General features: G+C 38.0%; 1 long non-coding RNA gene across 1 annotated transcript; it reads left to right on the top strand.

Annotated features, from left to right (window-relative positions):
* Nucleotides 1-3,106: 3,106 nt before the first annotated feature.
* On the top strand, nucleotides 3,107-9,580 carry LOC120403057. The gene is made up of 3 exons (XR_005597448.1): nucleotides 3,107-3,138; nucleotides 7,607-7,679; nucleotides 9,546-9,580. It is a non-coding gene; the product is annotated as an uncharacterized LOC120403057 (long non-coding RNA).
* The last annotated feature ends 6,497 nt before the right edge of the window (nucleotides 9,581-16,077 follow it).

The raw sequence follows: 16,077 nt of genomic DNA, 5'->3' as shown, positions 1-16,077 counted from the left end.
AGAATTTGCTGTCACACTCCAGCAACAGGTATCGCTTCTGAATTACAGTGGGTCTGGGTATTTTTGTTGCTGTTTAAAACAAGAGCAGTAACAAATACTACATTTAATGTGAACTTTTCTCCCTTTAAAAGCAATTTTCATTACATGCCAAACACACTTAAAACGTTATAAATGTCTATTGTTTCTGTTTTGTTTTGATAAACTTTTTCCCTTTTATGTGCATGTTAAAAGTTAACCGAGACAGAATGGATACAATGGTTACATTGTGGGAGATGAGGAGGTGATGGGAAAACACAGTATAATGCATTATCCTCTATCTCCCGTATGCCACTCTCTTGGCAGGAGGCAGCAATGCTATAATAAAAGTAAATGTGAATGAAGGTATAAATATCCTTCTGGGACTTTATTTGATGTGAATGGCAAAGCTCCTGTTGATTTCAAAGGTAACAGAATCAGAGGTCCATTATGAGCAGAAAAGGTATATTCTTCTAGAGTCTAGGCCCTTGATTCTGCAGACCCTTGCAGGTGTGAGCTCCATGAGACTGGTCACATGGGTAAAGTTACTCATGGGTTTAAGTGTTTGCAGGATCAGGATTAACTAGGTTTTTCAGAATGGCCCTCAGATTTCATAAGACATATCCCCATTAAAGGCATCTGGTTCTAGATTGTGTCTAGGACTATATACCCACACAGGGGAGTAAGAACCTCCTTAGATAATTGTGTGGGATATCTGGACTTTGGGTATGGGCACACAGGATTACGTGGGCACTGTATGCCCTGGCTCCACCACTACTTGCATATGAATACAGCTGAGTTGGCATAAGGGGTAGTTATTTTCTGCTGATATAGACCAACACCTCTCACCCCTACTGCCACCAGAGCAATGAGGAAGCAGGGGAGGCATTGCAGCCAAGAGGTATGTCCTTGAATCACAATGAATACTGAGGCTACTTTTGGGGCAGAGCATCTTATTCTCCATCCCTTGCTTAGGATTGTGCTAGAAGCCAAAATCTATCCTTTAGTAAAGCAATTCCTATTGTTGCTATCTCTCACAATTTTATCATGAGTCTTGTGGTATTTGCTCTTATTCTTCAAGCCCCAGATCGTCAAGTCATGGTATGTTGAATCTCAGTTTTCCTTTAAAAACAAAAGTAAATTTCTAGCCCTCATGGTTGTGGACAAAAGCTCAAATAACTAGAAGAAAAAAAAAGAACCCCAACATTTATTATTCTTTTTAAATCCCCTCATTGTTAAGCCAATCACATGATTTGCTGGGGCATGCCTGACTCATGATTTGTGAACGATTGGATTTATGATCACAGAGCAGTGCATGCTGGTATTTATGATAGGTATCATAAACTAAATGAGTTTTTTTCTGTGTGTGTTTAAAAGGCACAATCCCATTTTATATTTTGTTTTACATTTAAAAATGTTATCTTTGTAGGATGATACCTGGTCTGTACTTTGGTCATTCTAAATGTGCCTTCTTACCAGCAAGTCCCTCATCTTGACCACCAGTTTTTAAGAAATATATTGTAAATGTTGAAAGGTGCTTTATTGAAAGCCATGTCTTCTTATTATAATTTAACATTCATTTTACTGCAGTACTTCTTAGGATCAGAGCCCTGTTGTGCTCACAATCACATGGTCAGAGACAGGGGCAGCTCCAGGCACCAGCGCTTCAAGCGCGTGCCTGGGGCGGCAAGCCACGGGGGGCGCTCTGCTGGTTGCCGCTAGGGCAGCAGGCAGGGTGCCTTCGGCGACTTGCCTGTGGAGGGTCCACTGGTCCCGCGGCTTCGGCGGACCTCCCACAGGCGTGCCTGTGGAGGGTCCACTGGTCCCGCGGGACCAGTGGACCCTCCATGCTTGGGGCGGCAAAATGTCTAGAGCCACCCCTGGTCAGAGACACTCCCTGCCAATGAAGAGCTTAAAAACTCAGGACTGCTGGAGACTGGAGTTTTCTGTTTATCCACTATCAGTAGCGTAAACTTCCCCAACATTGCCTCAACCCTGTTCTGGGAGGTAGTTAGGCCTCCATGCCCACTGAGTCTTTGGCCTTTCTGCTCAGCCTGCCTAGCAGGGTGATAATCAGCTAAATGTAGTGTTAGTTCTGCCATATGAAATCTGCTGACTAGGAAGGGACTATCACTAGACTGAGTCCACCAGCTCATTTCACACTGGCCACTAAACAGCCAGCAGACTTTGGTAACCTTGTCTGGATTTGAACTGGTGACCCTAACTGTAAAGTTTTTCATTCCCCTTACTAGTCCCGTTTACCACCCAGTCTTCCTTCATCCATAACATTAGTTCAATCTGCAACAATAAGAGGTTTCCATACATCCGGACACATATAAAGGTACTGATTTAAGCCCCGATCCAGCACTGACCCTGCAGGGGCAGACATCTGTGACCTTGAGAGCCCCACTGACGTCAGAGGGACTATCCCTTGCAAACACACCTAGGAAAAAGATAATTGATAGCATCCATCATGCTCCATGACCATAGGCATTGCTTTATTAACAGCTAAACTTTGACACCAGACACAATCCTGAGCAAAGGGTGGTGCATAAGCTGCACCCACTGCCCTAGGTGTATCCCCAGTAGGCAATGTGACTCAGTGGCATATCGCTGAGTCACAATCCTTGCCCTGCTTCCTCCTTGCCCTGGGGGAGTAGGGTCGGCGATTTGCTGCTGGCATCCATCTGCAACAAATTACAGTGCTTCCCACACCAATTCAGCTGCAATGGCCAGCAAGTAGCGGTCTGGAGCTCAGGCCTCATCCATTCCCGGGGACCCTGCTCCAGGGAAGATGTAAACAGGTATAAAGCACCTCTTTACTCCTATACATTCAGATCCAAGGTTTGTGTAACTAGACTATAAGCTCTTTGGGGTACAAATCATCTTTTATTCTGTGTTTGTACTGCCACTAGTACAATGGTGTATTGGTCCATAACTAGAGCTCCTAGCAGCTATGACAAAACAAATAAATGGAAGGAAGAGTTTCTTCTTCCGAACTGTGAGATCTATTCTATAAATAGAAAACACATCTGAACCACCAAACAGTCAGCACAAAGCTCATTGCAGGATCAGAGCCCTAGGAGAAAAATGATAACAAACTCCAAATGAACCCGTAGAAAGGTATTTATTTTACTTTATGTCTCTTTATATGGCCTTTGCCAGGTACAACTTCATCTGGGTCACTCCCTTACAAGCAAATTGTACTTTGATCTTTTGCAGACTTGACACTAATAATGAAAGGCTTTGGGAAAGAAAACATAAGAAAATTATTGATGACAAATGTATTAATAAAATCCGAGTTTCTTGGGATTCCAAATGTTCTGTATTTTTACTGGGATTTTTAAGACAGCACAATTTATCTCACAGTATCCTTATTCTTTGGTGAACTAACCTAGTTAACATTTCTAAAAACATAGGAGGTTAAACTGCACTCCAAGCTAATCCAATCCGTTGCATACTGATATTTCAAAAGTCCAGACAATAGTAGTTATTTCTTAATATTATCATGTATTTGTCAATCAAAAAATCATTACTTTATATTCAAAAAACCTGATTTTTAAAATAGGGCCATTTAACTTTTTTGGCATGGGGGAGCTAATAGCTGTATGCCCCAACTAACCAATCTTCAATTTAAATGTACGTAAGCATCACTAAGAACATCACTGTTAACCAATTCCAGCATCTCCTGGCATGTGGTATATGGCAATATTAGAGGCATCGTGTATAAAGATATATATATTGTGGAATCTGCTAACAGCAAACTCGGATATAGTGAAACAATATGAAAGCCACATGCAAACTGCAATGAGATTGCAGTTACAGTGAACTCTGTGAAAAATATAGCTTGACTGTGTGAAAGTATATTTCTTTCAGGAATGCCTTCTACTATGTCCACAATGTGAAAAACAAAAAGAAAACAAGTCATAGCAGACTTTCCCCTGCAAAATGAATTTTTCAGGCTCGGATGCATTTTGCTGAGGTGTAAGAAACTTAAATAAAAGTGATCATGAAGTTAAGAACCTGGCTTCAGGGCAGAAGCTATTAGGGATTTCATTGAATGTATTTGCTCTTTTGAAAGTGGGAGTTATAGCCTAGTTTTATTAGTACCATTGCTTTTTACTGGTACCATAGAAAGGCATTACTGGGCTGGGGAATCTCAAGAGTAATTCTGCTTTCTTTCTTATGGCCTCTCCTGTTTTAGTGCATGTTGCTTTGAATACACTAAGGAAAATAATTTATGAAATCACCTGACAAATCAAGACAGAAGCAGGGGATTCTTTTTGTCAGAACGGCATGTGTATTCCTTTGTCCATCATGATTTTCTTTATATGTGTGTTTTTTGCAGGTTTTTATTCAAACAATAAAATTTTCATAGGCTAACAGGTGCAGAATCAGATCCTAATTCTGTTGGCCTCGGCTTTTGGTTTCCCAACTTGAGACCCCTTTTGCCTGATTAAACCATAATGTGGTTACAAATGAAAAAGATGTCAGAACATTAAGGTTTGAATAGTGGCTGCTGCATGTATGGTACTTCCATAGTATCTTTACTGTCTGTGTTGGTGCTTTAAAATCTTCTTTGGCTATATCTGATCTGTACCGATACAACATACAAAATGATGTTAACATTTGGAATGTTTATGCCTGTTACAAATAAACCTTTCACTTCTAGTTTCCAGCAAACCAGTTGTACACAGATATACGTTTGTATACAATAAATAATGATAGGCTCTGTAAAAAAGAGCCTATATGTGTTCATTTATGTTTATGGGTATACTCTGCTGGGAAACAAAATTTTAAACCTGTAAAATTAATGCATTAATTACTACTGGAGGTAAAATCCACAGAGGGAAAAATTGCTGCAGTCTACTGACTAAGATTTTTGATGCTGAAAGAAAAATCAATTTCTGCAAATTTATAGATTACATTTTACAGGCAGTTGGTCTATAAACTGGTCATTAACTGTTGAAAGAAAAATGTGCATTATTAATGCAAAATATTAGTATTAAGCAAGCTCCTGATAGAGAGTTACTAACTTCTGCTCTGCAGTACCTGATATTAATAAAATAAAATGATTTCAAATAACATAAAATAAAAGCCATTCACAAACAAGTATATCAAAGCAATCTAAATCCCATTAATTTGTATCATCCATATTAATATAACAGCTTCAATTTTACCTTTACAATAATAATGTATTTGATTTCAATATGTATGAGTACTTCTTCTAAACAAAAAATCAGCTATTTGCATGAGTATCACTATGTAGTTACAGTACAAATCTCTGATCCTGCAAAGACTTACGTATATGTTTAACTTTATGTATAGTACACATTCCTCATTTACTTCAATGAACGAACTCACTGTGCACAAGGTTAAGTACATGCATAAGTCTTTGCAGGATCAGGGCCCAAATAAGTGGCCTTCAAAGATGATCAGAAAGCTATAAGAAACAATTACTCTCTTGGGGTTTAGAAACATAGTGTGACGATAGGAAAAATCTATCACTAAACATCAACTTTATTTAGAATTGGGGATGGGTGAACCTTGTGCAGTTTGAGATTTTTATGAATTTCACCACCCACGGCACCTATCCGCAATCTTATTCACATGAGTGGAGTGAGTCCCGCTGACATTACTGGAGTTGCACACAACCACACGAGCCTGTCAGTGCAGACCAGACGGCAGGATCAGGGCCTGTTTAGGAGATTTATATGATTCCCAATGCTAGTGGATGTTTGTGCACTTTTACTCCTTTAATTTAAACTAATTTTTTTGCCCAAGGGGGAATCAATGTTTAAACAAAATATTTTGTATGCGAAAGGAAGCCTATGCTGTGCTTGCCCAGGCTGGTGTAAGTGGTTGTCCCATATAGATAAGCAGTGTATTTATTTTTTTCATCCGATTGCGTCCCTTTACTCCATCTCTTCTTTTATATATATATATATAAATATCTCTATATTTGTTTTACACTTGTCTATCCTTTGCTGTGTTAATCCCCATTTTTATTGCATATTTTTCTCTGTTCCTCTGTGTTCCTTTCCCACCTCCCACCCCAATGACTCTCTTACTGTTCAGATTTAAATCTTATTTTCAAATTCAAACTGCTGGCCTGGGATTGAAATTTAGCTAAATGAGTTTGCTCATCTCTGTTTATAATAAAACACGTTGTTCACATTAGCTACATTTATTTACATTATATTTTTTGTGATTAAAAAGTCAAATATCACAACATTTTGTCCCTAGTTTTAGATCCTTTCTTCAAGGTGTGTCAGACATGTGCTTCAGTGTCTTGTAATTAACATAGATGCTAATTACCCTTCCAAATATCTATGTAAAGGAAATATTGCTAGGGGCTTAGCTGAAAACAGCAAAAGAAAAAGAATCAATTTCAAGGATGCTGCAAAATCCTTTCTCTGCAAGAATTTCAGCACATGCTGTACTGTAAGATCTTCCATCACACCTTCTTCTACGTGAGGATTTGGGACAGATACGTCTTTCACAAATATGGGTTACAACTGTGCATGAACTGTAGCCCAGAGTTCTAAACAACCATGTTGGCATCATATGATATATAGTCACAGCCTGGCAGTAGAGGGGAGCTTTTTGGTTAAATAGATTAAGTCAAGATGTGACTCAGAGGAATCACTTGGGATGCTGGGACCTCCTGAAAAACCCTTGAGAACAAGTTCTCTCTTTTGGAAAACCTGCACACCCAACAACAAAATCTGTCTCACACTGCCTTCCATCTACATGCAGATTGTGGATCTAATTGAGTATCTCTGCATTTGAGCAGAGCAGTAGAATTTAAAGGGTGAAATCCTGTCCCCATTGAAGTCAATGACAAAACTCCCACTGACTTCAGTGAGGCCAGGATTTCACTCATATGGTTTTGTACTTCTTGATTTTCACATATATGCATAGATCTGGTTTTGGACAAGTTTTCTATAGGCAAATTCTTACCAAACATGGCCAGGGTTCTATCCATATACTATGTAAATCAGTATGGATATTTGATTGATGTTCTTGGATCCACCATAATCTTCTGTAGTTGTCCAGTTCCTGTTCTTTATTTCTATTTTTAGTTTTTAAATTATATCAATTATAAAAATGATTCACACATAAATAGGTCTCAAAACCAGAAGAACTCTGTAACTTAAAGTGCAGAACTCTGTTGCTCATAGTAACTACTTAGCATTATAAAAACAGAAAATATGTGCCTATTGTTTATGTGCCTATGAAAATATGTGCCTATTAAATATGAGCCTATTGTTTTAACTATGTGAATAGTCCTATTAACTCCTCTGATCACAGCAACTCTCACGCTGAATTATTTGGTACTAGTCACGTTTTTTAAAGACAGATGTGTATTTAAGTACCTTGATGAACAGGGGCCAATGAAGAATAAATGATTTACAGGTGAAACTGCAGGATCAAGCAAGTTACTTACATGTTATAGAAAGTTATTTATATGTCTAAGAAATTATATATTCTGCACCTAGATACTAAGTCAGAATTGTGTGAGATGTTATTGCAAAATACATGTAGCCCAGAAATATATTCAACTAATGTATTCTCTGACATTTTGCAGTAGGTTGCAGCATTTTATCCCTGCAGTCCTTGCTGTGCCTCATCCAATAACACGCCTTCCACTTCCTTAAGAGGTATTGCACACCCCACAAAATACTCTTTCCATTCTGTGTATTCTCCACGTGATGATCTGAAATGATTGAGTATAATGAAGACCATCAATACTGTATCTTTCACAGATGAGACATCTATGTTCATGGATCAGTGTAATCCATTCATTGATTTTAGGATTCTAAGTCCTCCAGAGACAGTCACAAATCCATAGGATGTCCCTGAGTGCTAGGTTTTGCTTTTGGATCTCTGATTTAGCTGGAAAAATCTGTAATAGTTAATGTAACCAGAGAGCTCTCTACTGATTGCACATTTGAGGAGGCTCAAGAGCCTAAATTCCTTCCAAAGTCAAATCGTAGTGTGCTCTGCTAATTAAGAGCCACATCCTCGTATTTCCACCAAGTGAATATACATAGATCAAGGGCAAAGACACCTGTTTCAGCCACTAACATCAGAATAACTTCACAACTTGAGAAAAGTGACTATAGTTTTGCCTGAAACATGGCTTGTTTTGGAAATGGGTCATAAATACATGAAAGAAACATGCAACTCAGGATCTGCGCTTCTTCTGGAGAGCCACATGGAGAATGTGAGAAGAAAATTTGGCTCTATGTCTATTAAAATGCATAATCTATAAATATATACTATACAGAGACAAAGATTTGTACCTATATCTAATTGTGTGTGTGTGTTTATGTAGTACTGGCCCAATTCTTGTCCTGCAGCATGTATTCCACTGAACACTGAGGCCTACATTCACAAACAAACTTGGGTTTGTGTGTACTCGTCTATGAGGGGGCCAATCCTGTGGGTGAAGTCTGAGCACGCTTACCAGATCAGGCCCCGCAGGCAAGTTAGATTGAGGAACGCCTGCCTTCGACCGGCTCATGCCTCACTCTGAAGCTTAGGCAGCCAGACACCTGGCATGGGAATACAGTGCGCATGCGCAGAAACAGCAACATAGGCGTCTACAGAACTTCTACTGCAAAACTTGAAGAGCTAAGCAAGTTTAAGCGCCTACAGTGTCCGGCGATTTTGTGATTCCCAGCAGGGCCTGATTCTGGGATTTGGGTTCCTAATGTGGCAGTTAGGTGCCTAACTCCTTTTGTGAATCTAGCTCTGAACCTCTATAACAAAAAGATATATTCTCTTTCTATTGGACACAGGGACTTTTAAAAGACCAGCACTGTAGATGAATGAGTGGAAATACACACAGAGACACACACACAACTTCTATTCTATATAGGTTTTTACCCACAGACCATGTGATTTATGTGACTGACAAACACAGAACTGATTATAAATGTTCACAAAGAGATGTTTTCAAATGATCTGCTGACCAAGAATAATTTGCTGAAGAAATTGATGAAAAATTTTGAATAGGAACTTAAATTTCACAATCTCTTATGTAAGCAGAAAAAAGGCAAAATTTGTAATAAGTAATAGCACTAAAATACAAATTTTTCAATACAGTTGGTAAACATGTTTACCAAGTAACTTTTTTATACATAATTATAGGAAACTACCTAATCACAAAGGACTGTCTTAAGGTAGTATAGCAAACGTAACTCTGCATTTCCTAGCATTTATCAATTTAAAGCTGATTACTTTTGTTTCTTGAGTTTGGGATATGTGTGCATGTGCGTAAATATATACAGACATGTATCCATGAAGAAGGACTAGTAGCATTTCAGCAATCCAATAGTATATAATGTCCTGTAAATAATTTACATTAGTGATTCTAAATGTATCAGTTTTCCACAAAAGGATATGCCATTTTCATAGTACACCACTTAAGGCCAAGAGGAATTAGAAGTCCTCATGTGACATAACATGAGGCTAAAAGAGATTTATGACTTTAAACATGTTATTATGCATTTTAAATATAGAGTTTTATCATCATGGGCATCTTTATACAAACAGCTTGAAGGTGGTGACAGAATTCAGGCCTAAAATTGGAACAAATATTTTACCACCCATTGTAAAATAAAGTGAGTATACAGGCTACAATCTATTCCATGCCATATTTAGATAACAATACTTATTCAGATGCTGACATTTTGAAATCATAAATTATAATATTAACAAAAAACACTGGGCTTGCAGATTAAAGGGCATCTGCAGAGGTCTTTCCAAATAACTAACCTCTCCTGAGGTCGCACCTTTGTCCCACGGACGGGGAGTTTTTCTTATTTCTTCAGTTAGGGCAGGATGATACCCAGAAATAGTAATGAAAATGGATTAGAAGACATAGGGGTTAACACAAGTCAGAATGAAAAAATGTAACACTATTAATAAAGTGTGTGTGAAAGTGTGAATGTGTGTCTGTATTTGTGCATGAGGTGTGCGTCTGTATTAATATGTCTTTGTCTGTCGTGTGCTGTGTATGTCTTGGGGGCCTACTGGATAGGGCCCAAATCCTGCAGGGCATATTGGAGCAAAGCGCACGTTGGGAGTTTTGCCTGAGAAAGGACAGGGTTAGGATTTAAGATTTTGGCCTTATGTGTAAGAAAGATAGATGCAAACTGTGTGACTGTGCATGTGTGTGTGTTCTTCATGCTGTAGGTGTTTATGTCTGCATTTATGTGTGTATCCACGTCTATATTTTGCATGTGTTTCTGTTTCAATATTGCAGGCAGAAATGGGAAAATCTGAGCAAGATGGCACCCGAAGATTTCCCTTTCTGATTTCATGTGTTGAAGACGGCCTTCCATCCACATTACAGCTCTGATAAATGTATTTCAGCCTGAATGTGAGACAATACCTAGCCCAAAGTTAATCAGACTCTGCAGATTTTTGTCATGCATTTCCAAAGGGGGTGGATGAAGTGTGGGACCATGAAGATGATTAACAGATGACAGAAATGGCCCAAATTACTAAAAAGAGAGAGAGAGAGGGAGAGAGAGGGAGAGAGGTGTCTGACATATAGATTCCTTCTGTCCCCACATTCAAGATTAACTGCAATGATTGTTTTTAACCAACAGCCTCACTTGCAATAGTTCTGGTATCTTGCCCAAACCTGCTCAAATACTTAAAACTCCAAAGTTATATGTTTAGCACAGGATTTTGGCAAAATGCTGGAGAAGTGCATACTTTGAACTGGAGGTAGTCTTAAAAAACAGTCTCTTGATTTTCAATTATGTGTTTATCCACTGAACCAGAACTTGATTTTTGTAAACCCTTACACCCGTAATTTCTTGATCTCCTCCTAATGTGCCAGCCAGCTTCTTGAAACCAGGCTATTTACAAACAGTTCATAGTAGTGTATTCCTGCAATCCTAAAATATGCATTGTAAATAGTTAACATAGACCCATCAGTGACCACAGATTACTGGGATGAAATGCCCCAGAAAAATCTTCGAGAATATAGTGCTTTCTCCTATTACAATGGCTATTGCTTTTTGGTTTGTTTGCATACACTAATAAAAGGAGGTTTAAACTGATGCGGTTTGAGATTTCGCAGTTTATTTTCTCAGCAAATTATGGGTGAGATGGTATATTTATCTCCAGGTTCTTGCAGAGAAATTCTGTGATGCCACCATCATTCAACCTTCTTAGTCTCCCTAATACTTTAAATACACCTTCATTCTTTGGCATAGGGCAGTTAGATGGTTTGGAAATCTCTCATGATGAGGATTACTCCCCTTGTGACTTTCACTTACTGCAAAAAATAAGTCCTAAATGAAAATTAAAACACATCTCTTCAAACCCTTTTGGGGTAAAGATCCGACCCTCCAGTGCTAGATAATTAACAGCACTGTTGTTTCCATCACTGTTACACTAGCTGTGGTATTTTAAAGCGTCTATTAAAAATTAATTTCTTTATTTTGTTGGAGGCCCATCACCCGATCATGTGACGCCCTGTCATGTTTCTATCCTTCCTACTCATATTCGAGTTATGCCATCAAGCTAATATATTGTGACTGCTCTTCTCTCTTGTGACAAAGCCTTGCAGCTGCCTCCAAATCAATAGATGTCAAAGAAATATGAAAACAATCATGACAGAGAACTTAAATCCTGGCTAGAGTCTGCATAATAAAAAATGTGCTTCTGTTCTCAAGGCAGTGGATTAATTTATCCGAAAGTTTAGTCAAATTTTATTCCGGTACCTTTTTCCCAGCAGATAGAGCTACATCTGTTGGGTTTGTAATGTAATTTGTAATTACTGCCCTTCATGTGGTCCAATGCCTTGAACCATCTTTAATTAAAAGCATAATTAAGGGAAGATCTAAAGAAAGACAATTACCAGATGGTCTTTTTTTTTTCTTTCTTTCTTTTTTTCTTTTTTAGAAACAGTTAGTTGCATTGAGAATGTATACTGGGCCATTTCTGATCTGGATTAAAAGACAGGCTGCCTACTACACAATCTGCAAAACCAGAGAGAGACAGAGTCAGATCGTTTGCATTCTGTGCAAAAACACCATCTAATATTATGAGGATAAAAAAAAATTGTATTCTGCAATGTGTAAGCTGTATGGTTAACACTCATTCAGAAAGGAACTTATTCTGACTTTTTTCCATGTCATTACTAAAATAAGCCTATGTAATAGTCTGAGTTCTTAATTCTATCCACCATCTGTAATAGAGACATCTTGCCAATCCTTTCTTTTTTAGGGAATTATATGTATTTATATAACACCCTCTTGTTGTAATGTAGAAGGTATTGACTGAGTTAAGGAACAATGGTTTGGACTTTGCCTTTCTTTAAATGTATATGAAGTCATCCCCAGACGGGGCAAATCAGCCATCAAAATAATCATTCAAAATGTACACATCTGATCTTTCAAGATCTATGTAGCAAATACCCAGCCTCTCCATTTGGAGCTGCTGCAAACTGAACTAAAATGAATTTGCCAACTAAATTAAATAGGATGCACTTTATTCTAGGGACCCTGCGGAGCTCTTACCCAAATGTGGTCTGTAAATGAATTTGAACACAGGAGGAATATTTTCACGTGTGGAATATTATCTCCACGGGACTCGAAGGGGCTTGAGCATCAATCACTCAACTTTGGCAGCTATGTCTAGGATATTTTTTGCTGTTGTTTTGCTTTTACTAATAGGTTAATCACATTTCAGTCGAGGTCAGGATCGAAGCTTCAGACAGCAACTCTCTGCAGACCCCACGTTAGAACTGAGTTCTTTTTTTTTTATTATTTCCTCCCAGAATATGCACCATAATCTGGGACTGATAGGCAACAGTCACTCTTCATTTGCATCTACACCTTAAAGTTTCAGAGGAGACCATTACTGGGGAAGGAAGGGGAAAAACAATACCAAAAAATATGAATAATGCATCGAAGTACAGAATTATGTATTAACACAAAATTTCTAGCGGAAGCTGGGCATAAAAAAACTCAAGCAATGGTGTAATGCAAATTAAATTTTTGTTGTATTACCAAGATTTCATTATTTGACTGTTCACATTCAAAGTACTGCAGCAATGAATTGTAATCATTTCAATTATCTTCAAGATACTTTCTTTAGGACACAAGTTGTCAAAGATAAAAAAGTACATTCTTGCGGCTCCATGGATCCATTTTCCAGACGGTTTGTCGCTCTTGCTGCATGATTTAGTTTGGGCTTTTTTGCATACTTGGATTCTCTTACATTTACTCCCATGTAAGCAGCAAGCCTCCATCTCCTTATAATGCATATCGACAAAATTGATGTCGAATTCATCAGACGCGAGTGGGGCTGACGCCTCTCCATTGCATTTTTGTTGCTTTCATGTTTAATTAACTTTGAACAACAAATCTTTTTTATCATTATTCCTGCAACTTTTTGTCTCCCTTTCTCGAATATTTCAGAGCCAATTAGTTAACAAAAAATCTGTTTGCGCTGGGAGGAAACTCAGAGGGATAAAGATCAGAAGAGTCTGCCACCTTTTCCTAAGAAACAGCGCAGAAGACTTCTAACGAAGCAACTCTCTCCTTTATTGCAATCTCGCAAATATTGTTTTCTTCTTGCTAATCTCGGTTGATTTGTAATTTAGCTCCACTCCCCCCGCAGCAATCGATTAGTTCTCTTTAACCATAGACCCAAATAACACTCAAATGCCTTTTTACTGCCATGTCGTTATTTATTTAAGCAGCCGTTCGAAACCACACATATTTTTATTCCAGTTTCTTACAAGAATATTGCCCTTCAGATTTTATTCTATTGATTTTTTTCTTATATAGACGGTTTCCGAATAAAAGAGCACATTGCTCTCCATTAGTCGTAGCTAGAGAGTTTTAGGCCTTTACTGCATTAAAAATAAAGCTTCAAAAGGACAATTCACCATCCACAGAAATTATATTTGTGAAATGTCCTTTTTGTCGAAGCTTTTAACACCTTCTCATAACGAATCATTTGTTCTTTTCTTTTTAATTTTGATAGACAATTAGCCATCAAATATACACCAGTTGACTGTAACCGAGCATTAAACTAGCCTTTATTTAACGCTAATTTAGCATAGCTGCTTTGTTTAACTTTGCCATATAAGAACCAGGTTTTGTAGCAAAAATAGGTGCAATTTTATGTGGGGATTCATTTCTTTTGGCCCTCTACACAGCAAGCCCTCTCCTCTTTGTAAACCATTCTGCTGGGCAGGAACACCATTTCCTAGTGCCTAGCACCTGGAGTCTGGGAAAAAATTAGCATTGATATAGATTTAGTTGAAATGTAATCTCTTAAATCTGTCCAAGATTCGGGGAGATAATTACACTTTCACTCAATTGCCAGGGGTCAGCGTCTCTGTGGACCTGAGGAGTTGATTTACTAACAATAGTGTTACATAAAAAATGGTGTTTGAGATTATAATGTTAATAGATGCAGTCACTGGGGAGAGCAGGCAGGCTAAAACTAATTCGATGGAACTTGGGGGGGGGTTGTTTTGTTTGGGGGGGAGTGTTGTTTTTTTCTTTACAAGGATTCAAATAACTTCCAGCATTTAATTTAGAGGAATGAGTTTGGTAGTAATTACATCAAATAGAAAGTCGCTTTAGAATATTAGGGATTTTTGTTACATTGGGACTTGATTTTTCTTTTAAAAATGACTAAAGAGACATATATCTATATCCCTCTATCGAGAGAGAGAGACTCTCTTGCCATTTGTTTCCTCTACGGTGAAATAAAACTAACTCAGATGAAAGCAACCGAAATAAAAAATGAATGTATTGTATGGTTTAGCTAATTACAGATGTTAGCTGGGCCTGTAACGAGTCAGGTTCCTTTGCTTGCAATTATCTGAAGTGTGACACTCTCTCTGCTAAAGAATCTTATTATTTTGTATTTTAACATAGAAGTTCTATTCTGCCCTGGAAATTGTGAGAAGGTGAAGTAATAAATGACTCACATATAGCCTTGGTCTGATCTAGCATAAGGATACAAACAATTTGAATGTGCAGTGTATCAATTATTTGTACAAGAGACGCATGGAATTTAATAGTTCCCTTAAAGATCGAAGTGAAATATTTTATACAAACATTACAGATCCCTTTGTGTTCTTTATTTCTTCTGCTGGTGGCTAAAGACCTGAGCAGGTTCAAATGCAGTGTCCCCGGGCTTTCCCAGGTAACGTTTACAAATTGATCAGGGTTAATGTTTGGCCATTTTCGTGGACAAAATTGTCAGACTCTATAAAGAGTTTAGTTTAACAAGATACTTAATTGATTGTTGGGAGGAAAGGGGTTAAAATATGCCTGCCAGGCTAGAAAATACAATTTGTCCCAGAAATTCCTTTAAAACGTAGTTAAGTAACCGATCGGCCTAATCCCTGGGTACTTCTCATTTGTGTCAATTTATAAAAACCCAAAGCAAACAATTTAGAAGGGTCAATATAACAAGTTTTTGTGCCACAAAAAAAGCTCTACACTAATCAGCTTTAAACCAAATGAAACTTCAGCTACCATTATGCTTCCAACATCCAATATGGGGATGGTACAGAGGCCAGCCTCAAAGCTTTCAAAATCCAGTGTACGTTTGATAGTGTTCTCCTTTCGGGAACACACTATAATTCTTTTGAATGAGCTGCAGATACTAAACTACCAGGAAAATGGCTCCAGGCCCAGCTAAACTAAATGAGTATTTTGATATTTGTAGAGAATATTTGGGGACGGTGCAAACCGAAAGGCTGTGGCCGTATTAAAATATTTGTAAACCACATATGATGTAAAACTATATATTATTCTGTTCACTTAAGACTAATTTTCTCCTAATAAATCGGAACAACTGTTGATAGACATCTGACATTAAAATATTTTCTTCATATCAGACGGTCCTGTGTGATGTTTATATGTCATAATACAAGCCAGAGGTATCTGATAGCAGAAGCACTCTCTGTTTCAGTACTATGAGAAGGATAAATAACCCCCTGCAGCTGTGTTTCGGGGGGGGGAGGTTTAAAAGGAATAATGCATAACCCCACTACAATCGCTT

This window comes from Mauremys reevesii, linkage group 4 (assembly GCF_016161935.1).
Source record: "Mauremys reevesii isolate NIE-2019 linkage group 4, ASM1616193v1, whole genome shotgun sequence".
Taxonomy (NCBI): Eukaryota; Metazoa; Chordata; order Testudines; family Geoemydidae; genus Mauremys; species Mauremys reevesii.
This window is presented reverse-complemented; position numbering and strand designations above follow the sequence as displayed.